This window comes from Oryx dammah, unplaced genomic scaffold (genome assembly GCF_014754425.2).
Source record: "Oryx dammah isolate SB20612 unplaced genomic scaffold, SCBI_Odam_1.1 HiC_scaffold_3, whole genome shotgun sequence".
Lineage (NCBI taxonomy): Eukaryota > Metazoa > Chordata > Mammalia > Artiodactyla > Bovidae > Oryx > Oryx dammah.
Window position 1 is genome coordinate 17,698,708 of NW_024070187.1, and position 16,624 is coordinate 17,715,331.

Genomic DNA, 16,624 nt, shown 5'->3' on the forward strand with positions numbered 1-16,624 from the left:
GGTAACTTTCTAAGTATGTAATCAATAACCACGATACACACTTTCCCACACTCTAAGCTCAAAATAACCTGAAGTAAGGAGTCAACATATAGTATTAGTACTCTGTTTTAGCTACTATTTATTCACTTCTTTATTTCATAAACACTTTTGAGTCCCTACTTCCTCCCAGCCACTATACTGCATTTTAAAACAGTGAAATGTTAAGTTGATAGTGAGAATTAACCCTTGAAAAAATTCATTAAACTGTTCTTGTCTACGTCAGTTCAGTTCAGTTCAATCGCTCAGTCGTGTCCCATTCTTTGCGACTTGTCTACATAGTTAGTGGTAAATCAAAACACACAAAATTCAAGTTACTTTGTGCTTTGAATTGTAAACCAGTAGAAACTGGGTAGCTATGTAAACATTTGTTTTGGGGGTAATGATTCAACAGTAGGTATTCAATGCAATTTTCATGGCAAGGTGATTATAATATTTTGAGTTTATAAATTTAAAAATTATTTATGCCCAGCAATCTAATATTCTGATTATATTGTCCAACTCTTATCGTGTCCAACTGTTTGTGACCCCATGGACTCTTTGTGACCCCATGACGTAGCCTACCAGGCTTCTCCATCCATGGGATTTTCCAGGCAAGAGTACTAGAGTGGGTTGCCATTTCCTTCTCCAGGGGATCTTCTCAACCCAGGGATTGAACCCGGGTTTCCCACATTGTGGGCAGATACTTTACCATCTGAGCTACCAGGGAAGTCCTATTATATTGATAGTTATTTGTTATAACCACGTTTCTACTATATTTGCATTATTTTTTATAAAAATATAAAAACATAGACAAAAGGATGCAGGATAGTAAAATGAACCCATTATACCCATAGCTGTTGCAGCATTGCTTCAACATCATTTTTTTCTCCCAAACGTGCATGTCTGCGTATGGGCATTGAGGGGGTGATAGTGGTAATAGTTGGGAAATCTGTCTCTGTACATAATATAATATTTCATTTGAGGTTCTTGGGAGGTTCAGAGATTCAGCAGCATGAGATCATTAGTTCAAAACATCTGAAAAAATGTTTTTAAATTTAGGTTACAAATGCAACTGTCCAGTAGGGATAAATCCCCCTGGTAGATAATGACCTTCAACACTTATATCACCACCAACGTTTGAACAAAGCTAAGCAGGAGGAGGAGTATGCTTAGTCCAGGATTAGTGTGATTAAAGGAAACCTGTTCTGCCTGTTTTGTTCATCTGGCTGTTTGTAAATGCACAGGGGAGGTGAAAATAGCTCCCATCATGAACAACAAAAGTACATTTATCCACCATCCCACCCTCTCCCAGATCTGCACTGAGACTGTCTTAACTGTTTGTATTATTTGTAGATGAAGAGAATGCCCCAGTTCTGTGCTGAGCTTTACTGTCAGGACGGAGTGGGAGTTGGAGTTGCTTAGCTGCCCAGCTCTCACCTGAGCATCTAGTCACCAAGAACAAGAATGTGAATGACAGCTGGGCATAGTGGAGGGTACAGCCCATTGTAAAAATCACAACTTGCTGATCTCCTATCAGAATCTGGTCCGCTAATCTTTTAGTGTGAGATCTGAACAAAGTCCTAGAACACTTCAAGCTTACATTAAAAAAAAATGGATACAGCATATAAATCTGGATTTTCCACTTTTCTTAAAAAACTAGAATGTCTGGTATCACTGTACCAACAATGGCCAAAAGACATCTATTTCTTTGAACTGGCACCTTCTCCTAATATACTGCAGTTCCCACCCAGCCAGGGTTAATTCATCTATGTTACACGCTATGGGAAAAGAACTTGAGTTTGCTAATCCTCCTGTAAAGCCATTAGCAAATGCTGTTCCCTCCATGTAAATGGACTGAACCAAACAAGCTTGCTTCCAAGGACAGAAGCCCTGTTTGTGACTTTGAAATTGGATGTAAGAATTTATATTTTGACCAAAGTATCAAGGTAGAATAGATGTGAATTTCTTCCTGATAGCTCAGTTGGTAAAGAATCTGCCTGCAATGCAAGAGACCCCAGTTCGATTCCTGGGTCGGGAAGATCCACTGGAGAAGGGATAGACTACCCACTCCAGTATTCTTGGGCTTCCCTTTTGGCTCAGCTGGTAAAGAATCTGCCTGCAATGCAGGAGACCTGGGTTCAGTCCCTGGGTTGGGAAGATCCCCTGGAGAAGGGAACAGCTACCCACTCTAGTATTCTGGCCTGGAAAATTCCATGGACTGTATAGTCCATGGGGTCACAAAGAGTCAGACATGACTGAGTGACTTGCACTTTCACTAGAAAATGAAATTTCCAAATAGATGAGCTAGAACCAGTTTAGATAATATAAAAACCCTTGAGGGATATAAAAAAAAGGATGAGAGGGGAAGATTAATCTTTACAGAGTGTGTCGCTGGTTGTCAGTCCCTATTTACCCCAGAGAGAGAGCAGTCAAGGTGTGACCTCCTTCACCACAAGCCTAGTGATAGATGGCTTCCCTGGAATCATTTAAAAGCTTGAAATATGTTCCCTAGGGTTAGAAGTTATCATTAGAAGATGCCTAATTCATCTAGACCCAATCGACATTTACTTGAGCAAACTCCAGGAGATAGTGAAGGACAGAGAAGCCTGGCATGCTGCAGTCCATAGAGTTGCAGAGAGTCAGACACAACTTGGTGACTGAACAACAGCAATTCATTCGGAGAGAGGGGAACATACTCTCTTTGGATTGCAGCCCACTTTTATTGGGTGTGGAGCAAAATATGTGTTTTCAGTGATGTGGACTACCCATGAAAGAGAGGACCTATTTGGAATCTTCTTAAGAAGAAGAGAGACACGAACAGTAAGAGCTGTGAGGAATGGACAGTCTGAGGAGACATGGAAGTGGGTACAGATGATAAGGGAGAAGAGGGAAGCAGATAAAAATTTGACCACCCAGCCTTTGTTGACACCATGGTTTCTAGCCAACTGGAAAGGAGGTTATTTACTACTGCATGGAGTTTAGAACTATATTACATAAGGTTTGGCATTATACTTACCAAGTTTAACCCATGTTTGCAACTGTTATTGGGGCTTCCCTGCTGACTCAGATGGTAAAGAATCTGCCTGCAATGTAGGAGACCCAGGTTCAATCCCCGGGTTGGAAAAAGCCCCCAGGGAATGGAATGGTAATGGAATACCACTCCAGTATTCTTGCCTGGAGAATTCCATGAACAGAGGAGCCTGGTGGGCTACAGTCCATGGAGTCGCAAAGTCAGACACAACTGGGCGACTAACTCTTTCAGTTTCACTAAGAGTGTTGGTACCTGAACATGAAAATCATCATTAAAGGCCTGTGACTTTTTGAGGTTTCTTCAGGGTCAGGAGATTGCCACCACTGGATACATTTTAAAGAATCAACGGGACACAAAAACAAAATTGTGCTTTCCTTACATCAGAAATTGTGCCTGTTCACTGTGCTGGATATAAAATACTAGCTCAGCAATGTAAGCAGTCAGGTTCTGTGGGGAGGTTTGGATATTATCTTCAGGCTCCTAGACCTTGTGGGTTTCATACACAGCTCTAGAAATGTGATGATAGTCAGGTCACCAGTATATTACCTAGTGCATCTTTTCTGTTATTTTCCAAGCCCATTCAAACCATGCTTAAACATCAGTTTTCTTCAGCTATTTTTTACTTCCCTGTAGTCTTCCTTAAAATCTTAAATTCTATCAACTTGTTATTTTCATCAAAATTTACTTTAGTGTTTGCATTCTCAGCCATGTCACCTTGTTGCACAGAGGTACCTCCAGAGTAGGTATAAAGTAGGACATCTTTACTTAGTCACTTACAGACTCTGGAAAGCATTCAATGCCTTCTTCCTGTGGTCAGTGATTTCTTGACTGGGGATTTTATGACCTGCTGTAGTGTCTCATTTTTTTTTTTTTTTTTGGAAAATGAAAGGAAAGAAACGTTTTGATTTTTTTTCCTAGGAATTTATCTAGAGTTTGAGAAAGACAAAACAGTGAAAATGGAAAGTGTTCAAACTGATAAGGTTACAGCTGAAGCACAGTAATTATGAAGAAGCAAGAGAGAACCAAATTTATTAGCATGTTATAGATATACAACATGTGAAGTACATCCTAAGCAATTTCCTATAGGAAAAAACTCCAATAGAAAAATGTAAGAATAATGTAGGTTGTCACCTATGTCAGAAGCAACTGATAGTTAATAGTCATAAAATTAACTAATTGGACATATTGGTAGGAAAGAGAACAAAAGTAAATCAATTTATAATTGCCTGGGTACATTATATAGATTTAAAAATATAAAGATTGACATTAAAAAGAGGATGAGAGGAAAGGGACTCTGGAAGAAAGGACCTTTGGGAATCCACGAAACATTATTTCAGCACATGTACTTGAATATTTGTTTGAGAGCGAGAATGTGAGAATAAAAAATGTAAAATTTTACTGATGTTCTAAGATTTGCTGGTATATTCACTTCTTCTTCAATCCACAAGGAAAATTTTCAAGGATATATTAGTTTCTCAAAAGTTATAAATTCATATGTTATTTATTTATTTTTTTTATTTTTAATTTTATTTTTTAATTTATTTTTTATTTTACTTTACAATTATTATTTAAGCAGTCAGGATTTATTTATCAAAACCTCCATTAGCAGGTAGGAAGTAAAGCAGCACTGATTTAAAAATATATCCTTAAATAACTATGGAAAAGAGAGAGACTATAAAAGAAAAATATGCAAATGTTAGTTCATTAGATTTGTGAGTTCTTTGGGAAAGCTATAACTCTGAGTATAAATAGACTGGCACTCAAAAACAAAAACAAAAAAAAAAAAACAACTGATGAATGAATGAGAAACCCAATGCCCAACCTCAGAACTTTTCAAAAACATGCTTATAAATATGATTTCACTCTTTCCTCCAAGGTTGTTTCTTCATGAAATGATTGATTAATTGGTTAATGGACTGTTTAACGTAGATTAGAAGGATCTCAAATTTAGTCTAACACTTGTTTTTGTATGGGAGAGACCTGGGGTTAAGAGAGGTTAAGGTAACAAAACAGAATCAGGCCTAGGACCCAGGTTTTCTAATTTTTTGACTCGTGTTGTTCTCAACGGAGCATTCATCTGAAAAATTCTGTGCATTAAAGTTGTAGATTCAAAATGAAGTTTTCAAATTTAAATAGCAAGTAGTACTGAGAAATGGTTTAGAAACGTCTTCCATGATGTTGGGAATTAAAGAGAATGTATTTAAATCTGATTCAAGTGCAGGGAGTGATCCTGATCTCAAAGTTTCTCTTTTTGGGTAACAGTGTGTTGTCAAAGTCAGGAAGGTCAAGTGTGTTATCCTGAGGTCTGAAGAATTCTTACAGTTAGGAATGAGGGAAATTTAGCCACCTAGTTCTAAAGAAAAGTACTCAAATACAAGCAATGTTATTAAACATGCTCTTTTTGAATCATCTCTTCAAAATCCTAAAAATAAGGAAAGTTTTAAGTGAAACTGGATTAACCCATAGTTTATGATATGAGGGCTTCTCTGGCGGCTCAGATGGTAAAGAGGCTACCTGTAATGCAGGAGACCTGGGTTTGATCCCTAGGTTGGGAAGATGCCCCGGAGAAGGAAATGGCAACCCACTCTGGTATTCCTGCCTTGAGAATCCCATGGACAGTGGAGCCTGGTAGGCTACAGCCACAAACAGTCGGACACACTGAGCCATTTACACCGTAATATGAGTCAATGCGCTTTCATTCAAAGTATATGCTTTATTCAGAAATGTTTAAAAAGTACCCTCATTTATCATCATCTCAGTGAATATTATTTGGAATCTCTAGGTACTGGTATCACACAAGACTGGTTCTGAAAACTGGGACTCCAGCTTATTCAATTAAGTAATTCTCCTAACGGCAAAAGAAAGTACAAGGCAAATATTATAGTCTTCTCATAAACAATGACTAACAATTGCAGGATATAAATGGAAAAATTGCCATTGATGATAATGTAGTCGGTTTTAAACACTTGGGAGGGAGTCCAAGTATAGTATCTCCAGCTACCTTCTGCCTTTCAGTATAACCCTGCCACCTATGAATGGGAACATGTATCACTTCCTCCCAAACAATTCCACTCAGTTCAATCATGAAGAAAACCTCTTTTATGCAGATCTCCACTTCCTGCCCTCTGATGTCCAGATCTTTCAAGCTCCTAAGTCGCACAGCGTTTCTGTGCATTGTTACCTCCTCCTCAATGAGGCTGTTGGGAAACACTTCAAACAGTCTGTCCCGGAGGGGGACAAAAACTTTCTAGGAGGGAGGGGAGGGAAGGGAAATCAAGTCAGTGCTTGCCAAAACAATGAAAAGAAAAATGTGGAAGCTTGTGGTGGCGGTGGTGGTGGTGGTTGTGGAGGGAGAGTGATCTTTACTGAGCCAAATGAAATGACACCTGAGAGAAAGGTTTAATTCATTCAAAAGAGAAAAATTAGGAGTTAGGTAATCACTTTCCATCTGTGAAAATGAATAATAGGAAAGTGGGATTAAGAAAATAATTTGGGGTATGAAAGGGAGGCCTGAAAGGATGTGGAGATGCTTTGACTTCCCCAAGATTTTTCACAGCCTCTGAATTTTCATTTTAACCCACTGAGACACTAGGCCCTTAGCACTGATTCAGGAGACTGAGTTTGGGCTCTTAATGTGGCTACATTCGTTCTGATCTAAAATCCTTTGTACACGATTTCTCCCAGTGACATGTTCCTTGAAATAAAAACATAACCACACTAGATATGTATAGCATAAAAGCAGATTGTTTTTAAACAGGGGGCTTTTCAAGGTTTACTGCAAGGCATCAGCTACCCTTTAAGTTAAAATAATGTTTGACAGGTCAGTAATGAGACATAAAAGATTTTTTTAAGAAACTGACAATTTTGTACAAGTGAAGGGGCAAAAACAGAAACATCAAAGCTCAGGAACTGTATACATTGCACAAAGCATTAGGAGTTTCTGTTCTCTTTAACATTTTGACATATGTTGTATAGTGTGGTTAGAGCTATTATGGGAATGCAAAGTTCTTTCTAAGCACTTTTTACCACTCACGTCTGTTCCATGGTCACTTGAAGGGCACTTTGAAGTTTCCCAGAAATAAGGGCAAGGTACTGCTGTGTTTTCCTGGATAGGATACGTATGAACAGAGAATGCTATGTAATGTAATACAGTAATCTTCAATTAAGTAGTGTTTGCTTTTGATTTAAAGGCATTTTGATTTTTAATACAAGGATTCCAAGAGAAATTTCCTGTCTTTTGCAGTTACTCCAGCTCTATTAGAACTGAGACCTCTCTTAGGATTGAGGAGACTTGGAAGTTAGCCTTGGCAGGTTGACTGTCCAGTTAAAAGAGTTTGGAGTACCTCCCAACTGGTAGATGTGAAGCTTCACATAGATTTGGAAGGAATTTTTCATAACTTTAACATTTTTTCTGCTTGACCATTTATTATTTGATTGGATAGTTTTTATTTAGCTTCAGCAAAATATTAAAAGCATTTCTTGGATGGAAAAAGACAGGTGTGATCATTTCTGAAACTGAATTTGAAAGGCTTGTGTACAGGAATGCTTTTTAGAGCATGTTATAACTTCAGAGACAGAGAGACCCTTCAGTTTTCTCATAACTATTTTCCTGAGCTTGAATTCTGGAGCTACAATTTCCCTTTGAATAGTCAACAGCATGAAAGAAGCATGGACTTTAGAACCAGGTGGCTGTAGATGTATATGTAGCCTCTACCCATCTCAGCTGAGGAACCTTGAGAAGGTCTTAATTTCTCTGTGCTTTGGCTTTCTTATCTGTGAAGGTGGGATAATGATACCAATTTTTGCAGGTTTATTGTAGGAATTAAAGTGTAATTTATGTAAAGTTTTAGCATCTAACATCCTAATATCTTACATCTTCTATTCTGCCTTCAACAGGAGGGGGACTTGTTGCAAAGGCTTCCCTTTAGGAGTCAGAAAGAAGTATACTGAAGATTATAAGAGGGAAAATTGTGCTTTCTCTTTATACTAATGTTTATTTTTGTAGTTTCAAAACCTATCATCTCAAAAGCTTGAATGCTGGAATCAGAACAGATGAACGAGGGGATTATGTGGACTCATTTCTCCCTGCTCATTCTCATTATTCCTAACCCTCACCCCCACCGTAGCTTTAAAAGTGAGCTATTTGGGGATCAGCATGAGCCCATCAAAGGTGAACACAGATTCCTCAAACAAAGCTTGTCCAGTGCTGACCTTAGGATCTTTTTCTGCCATCACCCCATCTAAAAAGCCAGGCTTTCTCTTACCATCATCTCTGATACTCTCTACATGCAACCCACCTCCAAGACTTTCTGTTGCTGCTTTTTAATGTGCATCAGCTCGGTTCCTTTCTGCCCTTTCTCCTTTAACTCCATCTAAATGTTGGTACTCTTCAGCTTTCTTAGGTTTTAATTGGTGTCTTTTCTTCTAGTCTTGATCTCTTCCAAACACAAAGCTCATTATGTAAGAACCATTAAGTGTTTATTGTAATCATTAAGTGTTTATTGTTTAATTAAAAGATTAAAGTCTGAATTTCTTGGCAGAGTGAATCGGGCCCTTTAGGATGTAGTTCCAGCCTGTGTATTTGGCCCTGTATCCTACTTTGTGTCTCCTTGCTTCCTAAGCTCCATCCACATAGTGTAACTTGAGGTTCCCAGCTGCTACTAAACTCTGCACCTTTGTACTGGATTGGCCAAAAAATTCATTCAGGTTTTTCTGTACGGTATTATGGAAAAACCTGATGAACTTTCTGGCCAAATCAATACGTACTATTCCCTCTACCTGGATCTCCTTTTATCCTGCTTCCCACAGGGAAATTGCCCAATTCAGATATTCCCTTCTCTGAAACACTCCCTGACCTTCAAAGCCAGGGAGAACCAATCCTCCCCTTCTCTATACTCCCTGAATCTTATATAGACTCTAGGATTGCACTCACCATATTGGATTAGATGCAGTGTTTCCAGCCCCTGGACTATGAACAGGGAACCTAGCTTTTCATCTTTATGATCTGTCTGTTACTCTTTAAGATACTAATAATACTCAAGGCTGCTTGAACAACTGAATTGAGGAGACAGGATTACATGGATGTGCAGCACAGGAGAGAGAGAGTTGTGATGAGACCATCACATTTGCAACATAGGAAGCAAAATAAAAGGGCAAGCTTTATGTTATTTATGATAATTTTGGCACAGAAATGTTATACAGTGAAAATTATACCAGTAGTATAGAAAGAACGGGCTTCAAACAGTGAAAGAAAACGCAGTGGCAAATGACGTATTTGTTTTAAAATGCTGGTAACTTGACACTTAAACTTTTAGAGTCATTGTGTCAGTTACAGTACGGTCCAACCTGTTGTAAGAAGAAATCGAGTCCAGCCTAGAGTGGATTAAATAAAACAGAAGGCAGGAGGAGAAGAGGATGATAGAGGACGAGATGGTTGGATGGCATCACCAACTCAATGGACATGAATTTGAGCAAGCTCCGGAAGAGGGTGAAGGACAGGGAAGCCTGGCGTGCTGTAGTCCATGGGATCATAAAGGGTCAGACACGACTGAATGACTGAATAAATTAAAACAGTAGTGTATTGATGTACTCGTGACTTCATGATAAAAGTGGTGTACTGATAATTTCATGATAAAAGTGTTTGTAAAATATCAGGAGATAGAGAAGGAATTGGAGTTCCCAGGTGGTGCAGTGGTAGAGTCCCTCTGCCGCTGTAGGAGACACAAGAAATGAAGGTTTGATCCCTGGGTCAAAAAGATCCCCTGGAGGAGAAAATGGAAACCCACTCCAGTATTCTCGCTGGGAAGTCCCATGGACAGAGGAGCCTGGTGGGTTGCAATCTCGGGGGGAAGGGGGCCCAAAGAGTCAGACATGACTGAGCACAAGGGAGCAGTCACTTTGATAGTGCTATTGAGGGAAGTGGTTATTGGGTTGAAACTTAAAGGATGCTTAAGACTTTAACAGGTAAAAAAGAGAGAATAGCATAAGAAACACACGCAGAGTCCAGGGGAATACAAAGAAACTGGTAGGTGAAATGAGAATGTAGTGAGAGACGAGGCTGCTCGGGTGGGTCGCAACCACGCTGTGACAGCCTTAAGTGGTAAGCTGGGTAGTTAGGGTTTATGGCAAGTCTACATGCAATGTCCCAAGTGGGAAGATACGTAAGGCTTTTGATCCAAGTGGTGATATGACCCCGACTGTAAGAGGAGCCTTCAGAAGGCAGTTGGTAGGGAAGAATGCTCTATTACTATATGGTTATATGGCACCCTGGTCATTCCTGTGGTGCATAATCTGGAAAAGGAGTTAACCATGGGTAAAGACAGATCAATAACCTCAGATATGCAGATGACACCACCTTTATGGCAGAAAGAGAAGAGGAACTAAGAAGCCTCTTGATGAAAGTGAAAGACGAGAATGAAAAAGTTGGCTTAAAGCTCAACATTCAGAAAACGAAGATCATGGCATCCGGTCCCATCACTTCATGGGAAATAGATGGGGAAACAGTAGAAACAGTGTCAGACTTTATTTTTTTGGGCTCCAAAATCACTGCAGATGGTGACTGCAGCCATGAAATTAAAAGATGCTTATTCCTTGGAAGAAAAGTTATGACCAACCTTGATAGCATATTCAAAAGCAGAGACATTACTTTGCCGACTAAGGTCCATCTAGTCAAGGCTATGGTTTTTCCAGTAGTCATGTATGGATGTGAGAGTTGGACTGTGAAGAAGGCTGAGCACCGAAGAATTGATGCTTTTGAACTGTGGTGTTGGAGAAGACTCTTGAGAGTCCCTTGGACTGCAAGGAGATCCAACCAGTCCATTCTGAAGGAGATCAGCCCTGGGATTTCTTTGGAAGGAATGATGCTAAAGCTGAAGCTCCAGTACTTTGGCCACCTCCTGCGAAGAGTTGACTCATTGGAAAAGACTTTGATGCTGGGAGGGATTGGGGGCAGGAGGAGAAGGGGACGATAGAGGATGAGATGGCTGGCGTGCTGCGATTCATGGGGTTGCAAAGAGTCGGACATGACTGAGCGACTGAACTGAACTGAAAGACAGATCTTTCTAAATCCTTATAGAGAGGGGTTGTTTTGTTTGATATAGCATAAAATCTGGAATGACTGCATTAGAATTCTCATCCCTACTCAAACATCAGAATACCTGGGGGAGGAGAAGGTCAGAAGGTAAAATATCTCCTTCTAGGCCTGGTGGGAAGAGCAGGATATAATTATCTTTATAAAAGGAGACACACCAGAAGTTGAATGGCTCACTTAAAATCTAAGCAAACTTAAAAATATATGACCCTAAACTGCATGCCCCCCAGTCTATCCACAAAAAAAGATTTGGCTGTGTACTATTTCCTTGGGGGTGGGGAAAAGAATAGAGTATACATTTCTTCACACATCTAAAGATTCCTTTGAACTCACTCTTCTTATATCCCTACACACTTTTATTTGAAGGCTGCAGTGCCCACAAATCCAGCAGATAATTTACATTTTGATGTAAGCAATTTCAAACAATTTTTCCTCTCTCTATTTTTTTTTTCTCTATTTTTGAGCAAAATTTTTGGTCAAAGTGAGTCATAGACTCATTAAAAAAAAGAGACATTTGGGTCACCAGTGATGTTACTAAGATGCTGAGCCTGTAACAGTGTTTGGATTTTAGCTGCTTATTGTTTAACATCCAAACTACTATTACATTATGCAAGGCTAAAGAAATTTAGTGGAAATCACTCCCAGCTTTTAAATTCTATCCATTGGAACATTATTTCCCAAAGTAGGGGTGAAGCCCCTTAGTTCATAGGAATGTCTCTAAATGACTGTTGAGACATCACTGTGAATTTTATAAAACCACACCTAAAATAAGTTTAGAATTTAGACATGAGGAAGAAATGTAAAGATACTGCTGGTGGGATAAACAGGGTATATAAGAAAAAGCACAGTTTCATTCATTTACAAATGTTCATTAAGTGGTCACATGTGATGAGCAGAACTGGATTCTTAGCAGATCTTGAAGAGCCATGAAAGATAAACCAAGAACAGTAAGTGAGAAGTAGAATGTGAAGGGCCTCACGTAGCTAGCACAGGCATTTATCATTTCTCTTGGAGGCAATAATTAGAAGAAAATCATGTTTGAAATATTAATCCTGGAGCATGGTCTGTTGATCAGGAAAGAGAAGAGAACAAAGGCAGGAGAACAGGTCCAGGGTGGGGGTAGGGGCTCTTGACATAGTCTAAGCATGAGGGAACAATGGCCCCAGTAGGTGGATGACTGAGGGATGGAAAAGAACAGAAGATCGAGAGATACTAGGTCAAGAAAGAGCAGAAGAGGTTAACTCGGAAGGCTATAATGGAGCAGGGAGAAAGGCACTTTAGAGGAGGCATTTTTGCATAAATGCTATTTATTTTAGTATCTGAAATTGAAAGTGTTGGTCACTCAGTGCTCTCTGACTCTCTGCAACTCCATGGACCATAGCCTGCCAGGCTCCTCTGTCCATGGAATTCTCCTAGTGTGAGTTGCCATTTTCTTCTCCAGGGTATCTTCCCAACCCAGGGATTGAACCTGGCTCTCCAGATTCTTCACTGTCCCAAGTATCTACCTTGGTCCATTCAGGACATAGGAATTTCCTTTTTTCTCTCTTATCCATTCATTAGTGTTATATCTAATTAGGGGTGGAATATATAGGAATATAACAGATCATCATGCAATCTTATATAAAAATTAAGTATAGAAAGAATAATTTTCCTTTCATGTCACTCTGTAAAAGAAAAGAGATAATATATTTTAAAACAATTATTATAGACAATTTCCCACTGTAAATAGGAGACAAATTTTGTTAATCTATATTCAAAAATCAAATACTGGCTTTGTTGTTTGGTCACTAAGTTATGTCCTACTCTTTGTGACCCCTATGGACTGTAGCCTGCCAGGCTCTTCTGTCCATGGAATTCTCCAGGCAAGAATCCTGGAGTGGGCAGCCATTCCCTCCTCCAGGGGATCTTTCAACACAGGGATCAGCCCTGCCTCTCCTGCGCTGGCAGGCTGATTCTTTACCATTGAGCCACCTGCTGCTGCTGCTGCTACTGCTAAGTTGCTTCAGTCGTGTCCGACTCTGTGTGACCCCAGAGATGGCAGCCCACCAGGCTCCCCTGTCCCTGGGATTCTCCAGGCAAGAACACTGGAGTGGGTTGCCATTTCCTTCTCCAATACATGAAAGTGAAAGTGAAGTCACTCAGTCGTGTCCAACTCTTCGCAGCCCCATGGACTGCGAAGGCTCCTCTGCCCATGGGATTTTCCAGGCAAGAGTACTGGAGTGAGTTGCCATTGCCTTCTCCGGCATATACCCTAAGGAAACCAAAACTGAAAAATACACATCCTCCAATGTTCACCTGGGAAGCCTCAAATATTGGGTTAGAGATTATTTTTTAAAAACTGCTAGATGATGCATGAATATATTCTCTGCTTGAGACTTGACTGCACAAAATTTTTAAGAAAGATTTCTGTGCCAATTTGTTTAAATAAGGACAAAGTTAATGGCAGTAAGCTAGATATATGGGAAAAGATTTTCCTGTTAGATCAAGAAGTTCATGCTTTTCTGCTGAGCTATCATTATAAATGGCATACCTAAATTTAAGTATTGTTTAGGATTAAAAGTATGAACACCAAGGCTTGGTTTCTCAAACAATAATGACCATGAAGGATATGTTACTATTCTCATTTGACAAACTTGGAGCTCCTGGTCTTGGAAAAAGCAAATGGGAAGAGAGAGAGGAAATTGGTAGAGGCATTCAGGAGCTATACCCTATGATTGGGGGCATAGCCAGGTTAGGAGTAGGGAAGAGTAGGCATAAAAACAAGCCCAGTTTCCCTGGTGGCTCAGACAGTAAAGAATCTGCCTGCAATTTAGGAGACCTGGGCTCAGTCTCTGAAGTCAGAAAGATCCCCTGGAGTAGGAAATGGCAACCCACTTCAAAATTCTTGCCTGAGAAACTCCATAGACAGAGGAGCCTGGCAGGCTACAGCCCATGGGGTCACAAAGAGTCGGACACGACAGAGTAACTAACACTCACTCACTTATGTCTTCAGCAGGTACCCAGAAGAAAGCTGACATGTATACATGGGGTCTTAAATAGCTGAGTGTGCCCACTGATGGTGGTTCAGCCTTTGTCTGAACCTGGTTCACAAACTTTCCAACATAGTACCACCTTCACTCCCAAATGAATTACATTCTCTCGTAGTTCCTCGCATTGATTTTTCCTTTATAGAGTTTCTCATAGTTAGTCAGTATACCTTTTGGGATTATGTGATAAATATCTGTCTTATCCATTGAGTTCTAAGCTTAGTAATGCAATAATTCAAGGGACCACGGCTGCTTTGCCCACAATAAGTATTCCCAGCAACAATCAGAGTGCCTGGCACTTACTTTATTCCCAGTAAATATCTGTCAAGACGATTAATGTCTTAACATTCTTATTCCTCCAAATATTGTTTAAACTTCTATGTCTAATTGCAAACTAATTGCAAATAATCAGAAATAGATAGTATATATTGATAATTTTGAAGACTCTCAGTGTTCAGATGTTGGAAGCAGAATGAGAAAATTAAAGTGACAAATACCAAAAATTAAAGGCCTCAATGATGCTCAATCGATTTAGCATCCATCTTTGAAAAGAGGTCCAGAAGGAACTGTGAAAATATACATTAATCTATTTAACTTTCATGAAAATGATGAAGTTATGAAGGTGGTCAAATTAGTGAAAATTAAAGTAACATTGGAATCACTGGATATTTAAACTATAGTAGGGAAGGCAATATCTTTTCTGTGAGAGGAAATTGTAGTTGACCACACCATACATTCCCTTGAAAGAATATATATATATATATATATCACTGTCAATAAAGGATAAACTAAAAATTTAATGTATTTTCACTTTCAAACACCTTTAACCAAGTTCTTCACCAAAAGATATTGGGAAAAAAAATTCTCTCACTATAAAACTGGGGGAAATGTATTGTTAGAAACAGGAAATTGGCTCATAAATAGCAAATAAAGGATAGTGATAAATGAACATTTTCTTCTTGGAAAAGGTAAACAGTGAGGTTCTCAGAGACCAGGGCTGATACAACTTTTGTGCAACATTTTCATAATCTGTAAAAGGAAAAAGGCCTCTGGACGTTTCATATCTTAAAATTATATAACTCTTTTAGGTAAGGAAATGTGAAATGTCAGATCAACAGGCTGCAGACTGTGTGGGCAAAAACTTAAAGGGCTTTTTAATTTCTTGTTATTATAAAAGAGATCACATAACATGGTAAATAATACAAACAGCACAAAGGGATAAAAAATAGAGTGGAGCTTTCAACTCCGACTACCCTTTAACTCCCTCACCTTGGTTCTGTTCCATACAGAGTGCCACCTTATTTGTTTTTTTGACTGTCCTTCCTGAAATATGTGCATATATACACTTATATACCTATGCCTTTATAGAATATATTTACACATAAATGAGAGCTTACTATAAACACACTATTCTAAACTTTGGTTATTTTTATTTGAGAATACATATTGGAAATGTGTTTTCTATTAGCAGAAACCATTGCATCCTTTTTAATGACTGCTTGTGTGCTATTATGTGGATTTTCTATATCTAATTTACTTAGTCCCCTGATGATAGATATTTAAGTTGTTTCCTGTTTTTGTTATTATTAAAATGGCTATTGTTGGTATTTTTGTTATTACTGTTACTACCACAAGGATGTTCTTGAATGCATATTTCTTCACATCTTGGGGAGTATACCTCTAAGATAAATTCCCGAAATGGGATTGCTGAGTCAAAGATTAGATGCAGTTATAGTTTGCCTCACTCCCTATTGCCTTCCAAAATGTTTTATTGATATGTATTCTTACAAGCAGGAAATGAGCCTCTGGTTCCTCATACCACAGCCATAGTGAGTATTATAAAAACTTTTTAGTTCTTACAAAGTATAATCTAAGTACTAAAAATATGTTTTTATTTTAAATTTTCCATTAAATTTTTATTTAAAAAAGACAAACTCCTCCCCATCCCCCTACCCCCCACATACTTGAAATAGTCACTCTTTGCAGCATGGCGGAAATGGAGCCAGCTGTAGACTGAAGGTTAAGAGGGGAGGGGAGGCAGTGAGAACAGATCATCCTTTAGAGAGCCTTGAGAAGAGGAGAGCAAAGGAGCAGGCAGGAAGTGGGGTCAAGGCTCAAGGCAGAAAAAGCATTTTGTTTGTTAAAGAATTTGAGTTATTTAGAATTGGAGTAATCTTTCTCCCCAGGAAGTGGATTCCTTGTCACTAGAAATGGACAAGCCATGGCTGAGATAACCTCTGGCCAAGACACTGCAAAAATAATTCATGCTCTGGAAAGAAAGCTCTAAAATCACCTTATCTCAGACTTGTCAGATAGGAAAATAACTAACATCTAATTGGATCTTCTCAACAACATATATACTTTGAGAAACTGCAGATTCTTCTTGAATATCATTAATTACTCACTGAAGTCAATGGGGGCATTACAGAGTAGAAAGAGATTATGTATAAAATTCCTTCC